Below are 9,810 nucleotides of genomic sequence, written 5' to 3'. Positions count from 1 at the left end.
GCTGGTAAAAGAGTTATTAGAAAAAATGAAATGTTTTAGTCCTTATAATCCCATACCAAACCTGTAAAACAGCACCATCGACAAACTAAAAGAGTAATTTAATGAGACGGATGCAAATGAAAATTGTGGATTCGTATTTTAAAGAAAGTGTTAAACTATATCAAATTAATTTCTTTTTCATGCACAATTTTTGAGATTCTTTAAGAGAGAAACAAGCGAAGAGCGAAAAATGTCAGTTCTTTGAGAAATAGTTTAGAACGTACTATTGACGGTACTCAGGGAAAACAATTATAATTTTATTACATAATTCTGCGACAAATCGGTATACATTGAAAACAGTGATAAAACTATTTTTAGAATATATATTTTCTCTTTCTGTTGAAAAATTGAAATCTTTAAAAGTGCACAATTTATCTTTCTTTTAAAAACTGATTATCTGTAAGAAAATGTATCGATTTTATGCTGTACATATTTCTTCATTTTCTAAAATTCACTGTACTTTAACAACAATAAACGTTTTAATTTAAAAGATTAAAATAAATTTTCCGATTTTGTATGTACTGTATTTATTTTACTTTATAGATAAAATTTTTATGTAGTTACCGTTATAGGGCTAAATAACATTACTCTGTTTCAAAAAATTTACCGAGGAAAAAAAATATTTTAATCACATCTGCAATAAAAGTGTATATATTGACTATTATGTAGCCACTAATTTATCCACGGGAAAAAAACTGAATCACAACTCGTTGCAGTAAACGGGATTTATTATTATTATGACATAAATTTGAATTCGCTTTAAAATACAGCACACATATTCCTCTACAGCGGATCTATTGCATCTATTTCGATCTACAGCGCATCTGTTGCTGCATGATTTTATACTTGAACGAATGCGAAATAAAAATCTCTTATCGTAATCTCACCTGTACAGGTTTTACATAAAATTAAAATGACCTTGACAACATAGCAACTCAATTCTCTAATTAATGGAAAGTAAACGCAGATGCTTCTGCAGCTTAGACAACATACTTTTCAAATGAAAAGCCTGTCTTATAAGATAACTATACGATAACCTCAACAAGAGTGAAAAATTACTCTTCTAATTTTAATACAAAGATATTAGAATGTTCTTCCGAATTTGAAACATTAACGAAAATTTACATGCGATTTGACGAAGCATGATGGACCTCCAGCTTTTGGACATGTCAAGCTCTTCTTCAATAAATGCTGTAAAAATGGAAACTGTAGAAACTTCAATTGTGAGAAACTCAGAAATCATGATATCCATAAGAAATGAGACAGGTACAAGATGAAGCACGACAAACACCCTTATATTCCTAAAGGTACATTAGGTATAGTCGATCCTTACTAACTGTTAAATTCCGCCCAGATATTGATGGAGAATATCTTGAGACTACCATCCCTCTACTCCTACCACCAACCCTTTGCCCTACTACCAGTTCTAATCAAGAGGACTTACGAATTACCGTGTAGTTTGAGTGCCTCCTTGCCACACGGACACTACACGCCTACAAACATCCATGCCTTCTCCAGCGTTCGAACGCTGGCCCATCAGCACGGCAGTCAAACAACTATACCAGTGTTTCTTAACCTGTGGTTCATATTTTGGGGGTCCGCCGACTGCTCCTAATTTTTAAAATGTTTGCATCAATATTTAAAAAAAAACTTTTTTTGTCACGGGCAACCTCTGTAAGCCGTCTGTCTGCCATTTCCCAATACTAGACACCTCCACAATATACGAGGAAAAGAACATTCGCAAATCATATAAAATTTGAAATTTTTAGAAACACAAAGTAGCCTTTGAATTTTACTTCACTTGGAAATAAAGTGACGTTAATCCGCAAAGTTCTTGCCAATTTTTAAAACAAAATATTTGTTTTACTTTTTCATAAATTGTAGTTAAAGTATTTTTTCAAGTGTTTTTTACTTCCTTGTACGAAGTAAAAAGGAAGTATTGTTATAACGTTGCGCGCCTCTAACTAGCACGCAACCAAGAGGTGACTGTGAAAGCTTGTATAAACCACAGAGTCTTATAAAGGGTTTAAGTCCCTTTTTATTCAACGTACTAAATTACAATTGCGTCCTCTTGACGCTTACAAACGGTGCCAACTAGGCAGTCAAAATAAAAATAATAACCTGAAAAGAAAATAAAGACAATATTCTAACTACGAGGCTCTCTAAAATAACTAACTCACCGCGTTTTACAAAAGCCGCAGCTAATTCAACAGACTTGAAGCTCACTGGAACAATTGCAACTACTTCTCGCCAAGCACATAGGCCGCAACGCGGGGTTCTTTAATTCTCGATTTCTACCTCCGCGCTCGCGACGTAAGAATAAGTCTCTCTCACCGAACTTGTTTCCTTCTATTTAAATCATACTACTTCCGCTGATAATTTGAATGCTTGCGCGTTCTACTCAAATTTACATATTCTGGCATTGGCAGTTCCAGGGGAAAGTAAGGCTTGACAGGAAAGATAGTTTAAACTTAAAATAAATGTTAGTTAAAATAAATATAAACCCTACAGTTGCCGCTGCCAGAATTTGGAAAACTTGGAAGCAGGTCCTACAAACGACCTGTTGTAAGTTTATCTAATTCTGAACTAACTGGCGAAAGCCTCGTTTACACAAAAAAAATCTTATGTAACAATTAAATACTAAAATTCTATTGCTCGTTACAAAGCTTTCTTCTTACAGCAACTTTTCCTGGACTTCATCAATCAATCTTGGTCTTTCCTTCCAGCATCTGGAAGGAATAAGTATCAGTATCTTTCTACATACATTATAATTTACACTTTCTTGACACAATAAATTTTTGTTTTTAACGTTTCGTTTTTCTTAGTTATTGCTTACTTCACTTTCATTCAATTTTTCAAGCATTAATTTAACTTTACCCTGGCTCTCCACCATGTGTGGTGTCAAACGGGAATATTCGTGTTTTAGTCTTACAACACTTCCCCTAACCACCATGATTTGTTAGAATTCAACAACCAAATAGACACACCTTACTCGACATTCTACAACTCAATGAGCTACTTTAATAGTCTTAAAAATTCAAATGTAGGTGGAGAACCCTACAAAACACATTCATTCTAGCTTCCCCCTCATTCATCTTTAAACATGCAGGCTTTCGCTCTAAAGCATGACTTTACAGTTTAATACTTAAATTTTGACTTCATTGCTTTTAAGCATTCACTTTTAGCATCTACAATTTTATGCTTCTAGACTAAATTCTACTTTTACATAACATGCAAGTATTTACATACATTTACAAAAGTTTAATACATATGCTTTTTACAATTTACCATAAAATGAATAAGAGAAAATAAATTTTTACTTTACTCATTCTTCGCCAAGCTGGCGGCACTGGAACTAAAATTCTTATTAGTACATACAAGAATACGAAGTTATTTTTATCTCCGGCCAAATTTTGGCTTTAACATAACAGAATTAGTCTTTCGACCAACAGAAAATGCTTGTTTTTAGCTTTTACACTTAAAGAAAATAATACTTTTGCCTTAGCTAAATAAAGTAAAACAAAACTAAGTCTCAACCGAGACATATTGACTTTCGTCAAAACATAGAACTTCGTACTTATGCATAACATTTCGGAACAAAAGAGAAAAAAAATTTATAGAAGGTTTTAACTTATCTTTGAGTTTTCGATGCTTGAAACTCCGTCATCCGTTTTTGACAAAATTGATCCCAAGTTAGAGGTGTCATGGATGTCAATCTTCTCCTTGTTGATCTCCGCGTGTCGTCCCCGTTGATCTTTCTTTTGCGTCCTCTACATGCTGGCCTCTTGACGGAGTAATCGTCTGGTTGTTGGCCTTTGCGTTTCTGCCTGGGACGGCTGGTCTTGACGTCCTCCGGTCTGGAGTCCTTGAATTTCTTCTGTTCCTCGTACTTCTGTGCCTCCTGTTGGCGTTTCAGTTTCCGGAACGGCGGCCTTGCTGGCACCTGACTCTGTGGCCGTGTGCGCGTTCTCCTTGATGTGTAATTTCTCCTGCCATCTTTTGTAGGTGGTGTTTTCGTCTTTACCACGGTTTCTTTACCCGGTTCATCTGTATTTTTGTTTTTCTTAAACGCCGGAGTTTGAAACTCATTTTTTCTTTTTGATACCGACGTCCGGGTTGTAGAAGTGCTAGGTCTCTCTTCAGTTCTCCGTTTCTTGGGTGGTGGAATAGTTGTTGCAGTCTCTGGCCCTTCTATTTCGTTTAGACTTGAGTCCTGCAAGAAACTTTTAAGGATTTCAAAATCATTTGGATTATAGTATTTTTTCACCTGGTCGGGACTTGCTTTACAGATTTCCCCTCTGTCGTTCTTAAAATATAATACTACCCCTTTGATTTCCTGAATTACATAGGGGCCTTCAGACTTTGGAGCTAGCTTTGCCATAAAATTGTCTGGGGCACTTGATAAAGAAAATTTCCGCTTCAATACTTTATCCCCAACTTTAAAATCTGCTGAGGTTTTAAGCGCCTGATCAATCAACTTTTGCACATCTTGTTGTTTAAACTCCTGCTCTCTTTGTTGCACAAAGAATAATTTATCTAAAGGCGTAATTAACTTTCTGCCTAAAAATAATTCTGCTGGAGTTTTTCCCGTAGTATCATGATGTGCCGTTCTTAAAGCATAAGCTAATTCATTTATGTAGCCATCCCAGCGCTTGTGATGTGTGCTCACGTAACTGCGAATTATTTTTACTATGTTTTTATTAACTCTTTCTGCTATGTTAGCCTGTGGTCTATACGGAACCATTTTGATATGGCGTATGCCAAGTCCATTGCATATGTTTTCAAATATTTGACTAATGAATTGTTTTCCGTTATCGCTAATGACTTTTATCGGTGCACCGTATTTTAAAATGTATCTGTGTAAGAATGCATCTGCGACTGTTTTGGCTGACGCGCGTTTAAGTGGAACAATTTCTATCCATTTTGAAAAATGATCTACTATTACTAAAAGAAAACGATTTTTATTTAACTCGCTCTGGGGGAAGGGACCAAGGAGATCTATGCCTAAAATTTCATTCGGAAATGTAGCGCGAATGCTATTTAAGTACCCGGCCGGGCTGTAATTAATATCATTTATTAACTGACATTGATTGCAGGACCTGACATACGCCGTTACTATTTTGTATAATTGCGGGAAATATACCGCCTCGCGTACCCTTTTTAAAGTCTTTCTGACCCCGAGGTGGCCCGCTGTTTTTTTTTTTCGTGCAACTCCTTCAAAATGCTTAATCGAAGCGAGGCTGGGATGACTGGCTTATACTCAAGATTTTCGTTCGTTGTTTTCGTATAGAATAATAAATTATCTATTATTTCATAGTTTTTTGCTCTATTTCTTATCGCATCGATATCTGATGCTCAAAGCCTTCGGGGTCTTTCAAATAAGCATAGATATTTCCAAATTCAGGATCAGCTTTCAGTTCAGTAATAACCGTATCTCTAGAATCTAAAATTTTTGAAGTCAACACAGCGCATTTAAGTTCATTACCTTCATCGTCCAGTTTTATACGAGAAAGTGCGTCAGCTACATTGTTTTCCTTACCCGGTTTATATTTTATTGTGATATTATATTCTTGGAGTTTTAAAGCCCATCTTATTAACCTGGGCGTTAGGTTTTTTCCTGAGTAAAGTCTACCAACAGCCGCATGATCCGAAAAGACTGTTACTGGCGATTTGCCGAAATAAACTCGAAATTTGTGTACAGCCATTAATACGGCTAATGTTTCTCTTTCTGTAGCTGTATAATTCCTTTGTGTTTGATTCAATGTTTTACTAAAAAATGCCAGCGGATGGTTATTTTGCATAAGAACCGCACCCACCGCATAGTCTGATGCATCTGCCGCAATTTCCAGGTTTTCGTCCCCCTCAGGGAATTTTAAAACAGGGGCATTAATAAGCGCTTCTTTTAATCTTTCAAAAGCCGTGTTAGCTTCCGCTGTCCACGTAAATTTACTCTTTTTTCTTTTGATTACTAAGAGTGGTTCAACAATATTAGCGAAATCTTTTATGAAAGATCGATAGTAAGAACATAGTCCAAGGAAAGACGAAAATTTCTTGGCGGTGTTGGGCGGTGGGAAATTCTTAATAGCTTTTATTTTTGAATCTTGCGTTTCTATACCCTTTTGCGAAATTTTATAACCGAGATATTTAAGTTCTTTAGTTGCGAACTTGCATTTTGAGGCGTTAATTGTAAGACCGGCCTCTTTTAATAATTTAAAAACTTGTTCGAGGTCACTAATGTGTTGTTCCAACGTACTACTCGTTATAATTATATCATCTAGATAAATTAAAGTTGATTTTCCTAGGACAGGCTTTAGAACAATGTCCATAGCTCTCTGGAATGTTGATGGGGCCCCACACAACCCAAAAGGCATGCGTAAAAATGCATAAGTGCCCGATTTTGTTATAAACGCGGTTTTATGTATATCTTCGGGTCTCATAGCTATTTGATAGTAGCCAGACGTTAAGTCCAAAGTAGACATATATCTCGTCGATTTGATCTGTCTAATGATCTCGTCTATAACCGGCAAAGGGTAAACTGGGAATTTAGTTATGCTATTTAGTTTTCTATAATCGATAGCAAACCTCCAAGCCCTTTTATCCGAAGGAGGAAACTCGTTCTTTTTCCTACATAGTACGACTGGACTCGCGTATTCACTATTTATGGGCGTTATTATTTTATTCTTTAACATCTCCTGAATATGTTCTTCGATGATTACGTCTTTTTGTTTGTCATAGCGGTAAGGTTTAGTCCTACAAGGTTTTTCGGCATTTAGTTGAATCTTGTGAGTCACGATCTGACAGTTTCCCGGTTTTTCTGAAAACAAATGAGAAAAATTACTCACCACTTGCTGTATTGCTTTACTTTCCTGGTCATTCAAATGGCTAAGGTCCAATTCAGGTGTCTCCACCGGTTCCACCACCCTCTGGTCCATCTCCAGCACCACGGAACTATCTTGAAAATTTAATTTGGCCCTCGCGGCCCTTAAAAAGTCCATACCTAAAATAAGAGAGTGTTGGAGGTGTTTCACCACAAAAATTAATACTTTGAGATTTTCCTCTTTTACCTGTATGTTTAATGATACTTTCCCGATGCAGTGACATGTTTTTCCTTGCGCCGCTATAATTTCCGTATTTCTGGTTTTAAAGAGTCGTATCCTAAAAAAATTCTTTTTGAAGAACTTTTCACTCATGAAATTTCCTTCTGCTCCTGTATCGATGAGGGCTTCTACTGGTACATCGCCAACCAGGACTTGTATAATTGGTAGCTGTGAGTTTTTTACGATGACTGTATTTAGATGTCTATTTGAGGGTTTTTCTAAAACTTCCGGGGTCTGGACCCTCCCTTTCACAGGCCCCTCTAGTCGTTTAAAGCTTTCCTTTCAATCTGTGTCTTCTGGGTACGCGGATGCTTATTTTCAAATTTTCTTTTTGGGCCTTGCCCTTCAAGTTTCGATGCTTTAGCTTGATAGTTCTTTCCCCCATATGAGCGATTTCCATTTCTTGTTTCCTCCTTCCTTCTGGTACTTTGAGAATATGTTTCCCCTCTCGCTCTTTCCGCGATTCTGCGATTTTGAAACTTCACCGCCAATTCGAAAAGTTCCTGCAATGTGGTTGGGTTTCTAATTTCAAAGTAGTCTTGGACAGCGGGTAACAATCTTGGTAATATTATTTCAATAATCTCCGCATCGGGTTTCTTGCCATACAGCATATCCGTTAGCTTGATTTTTCGTAAAATAAAGTCCGTCAATTGTGCTGTATCCCGTTGATAGAAACTATATAGCTCGGCTTCCAGCCGTGCGCGATTTTTCACTATGGGGAAGGCCTTTACTAACGATTTTTTGAAATTTTCAAATGTATACGTCGGGCTTCCAAATTCACCTAGAAGAAATTTGCCTATATTTTTCCACCATAACGCGGCCTGTCCTCTTAGTGCTGATGTGGCGATAGCAACTTTTTGTCTTTCAGGCACAGGATAGAGCTGAAAGTGGTTTTCTATACCTTCTAAAAATACGGACACCGAATTTTTTCCGTCGAAATAGACGTTTGGCTTGATTGATGCTCTCAAAGTCTGGACCAGGTATCCAAATCCTTCTAACTGAGTTGTCATTTCTTGGTGTTGTCCAGCGGCTTCCATCCAATTTTCGGCCATTTCAGTTCGATAAGTGTTCGGGCGCCAATATAACGTTGCGCGCCTCTAACTAGTACGCAACCAAGAGGTGACTGTGAAAGCTTGTATAAACCACAGAGTCTTATAAAGGGTTTAAGTCCCTTTTTATTCAACGTACTAAATTACAATTGCGTCCTCTTGACGCTTACAAACGGTGCCAACTAGGCAGTCAAAATAAAAATAATAACCTGAAAAGAAAATAAAGACAATATTCTAACTACGAGGCTCTCTAAAATAACTAACTCACCGCGTTTTACAAAAGCCGCAGCTAATTCAACAGACTTGAAGCTCACTGGAACAATTGCAACTACTTCCCGCCAAGCACATAGGCCGCAACGCGGGGTTCTTTAATTCTCGATTTCTACCTCCGCGCTCGCGACGTAAGAATAACTCTCTCTCACCGAACTTGTTTCCTTCTATTTAAATCATACTACTTCCGCTGATAATTTGAATGCTTGCGCGTTCTACTCAAATTTACATATTCTGGCATTGGCAGTTCCAGGGGAAAGTAAGGCTTGACAGGAAAGATAGTTTAAACTTAAAATAAATGTTAGTTAAAATAAATATAAACCCTACATTGTAATCGCGAAAAGTTTCAGGCAGCATATTTCAAAGAAAATATCCCATTTTGACCTCTTTCAAATGCAATTTAAGGATGTATTTCCGTGATATCTGTATGTAAGGACAGAATAAAACACTCTTTTCCTCCAAAAAAATTATAAAACTGCTTTAAAATAAATTCTGAAGAGAATTTTTCGTGGCGTCTGTACGAACGTATGTACGTAATAACTCAAAAACGAGTAGCCTCAGAACGTTGAGATTTTGTATATAGGACTGCTATAACATGTAGATGTGCACCTCGTATTTTGGTTGCAATCGGCCGCACCAAACGTAAATAAATATATTTATATATATATCCACTCTGTTACCCGGGTCATTGATCTCAGTTTCTTTACTCTTATATGTTTGTAAATTGTACATTTTTTGCTTTAAAAATGATTGAATTATGTTGTTCTTGATACTTTGATACAGAAGTATTTATACAGGGGGTCTACTGCATTTGCAGTACTTCCCTGTAAACCTGATGTAATTCCACAATGGGCATGGTGATGAAAAATGCCAGAATAAATCCCATGGAGGCAGCAGTGAGTGGGTGTTGTTCTTATCTTCCGGTTAAGGTTTTTATGCCTTTAGTAAATCTGTATGCAATATTTTTAGAATTATCAACAATTTTAAAGTTGTTTAAGTGCCGCTAAACCTTTATTTTCATGGCGGCCATTGGTTGTTTACATTTGAAACAGCAAACTAGTGGATTTGTTGCCAATCTAGAGAAACTTAGCTTCGCAACAACAAAGATAACGCCTTCATTTATTATTTAAATCATGATTAATCCTTTCTGGAATTTTTTCGAGGAAATAGCGTTTAAGATTTACTTCGTAATTTTTAATACAGATATTTTGAGTTTTTATGTATTTTTGCCTTGTCGCGAAGTGAAAACTGAATTAATTGAATGAGAAATACTCAATCGTCTGTGGAAAAACTGTTTCTTTTCTGTTTTGTTTTCTTAATTTCTTTCATACATCGTTCTAGCTTTATTATAGTAT

The 9,810-nt window shown here is 36.5% G+C and overlaps 1 long non-coding RNA gene across 2 annotated transcripts in view; it reads left to right on the top strand.

The window, feature by feature from the left end:
• Positions 1-9,810, top strand: part of LOC118192216 (uncharacterized) — a 134,643-nt gene that overhangs the window by 61,646 nt on the left and 63,187 nt on the right. The gene's annotated exons all lie outside the window — the stretch shown is intronic.

This window comes from Stegodyphus dumicola, chromosome X2 (assembly GCF_044657685.1).
Source record: "Stegodyphus dumicola isolate Sdum_Otavi_A_Nest chromosome X2, ASM4465768v1".
Taxonomy (NCBI): Eukaryota; Metazoa; Arthropoda; class Arachnida; order Araneae; family Eresidae; genus Stegodyphus; species Stegodyphus dumicola.
Note: the sequence above shows the minus strand (reverse complement) of the source record. Positions and strands in the feature narration are given on the sequence as shown.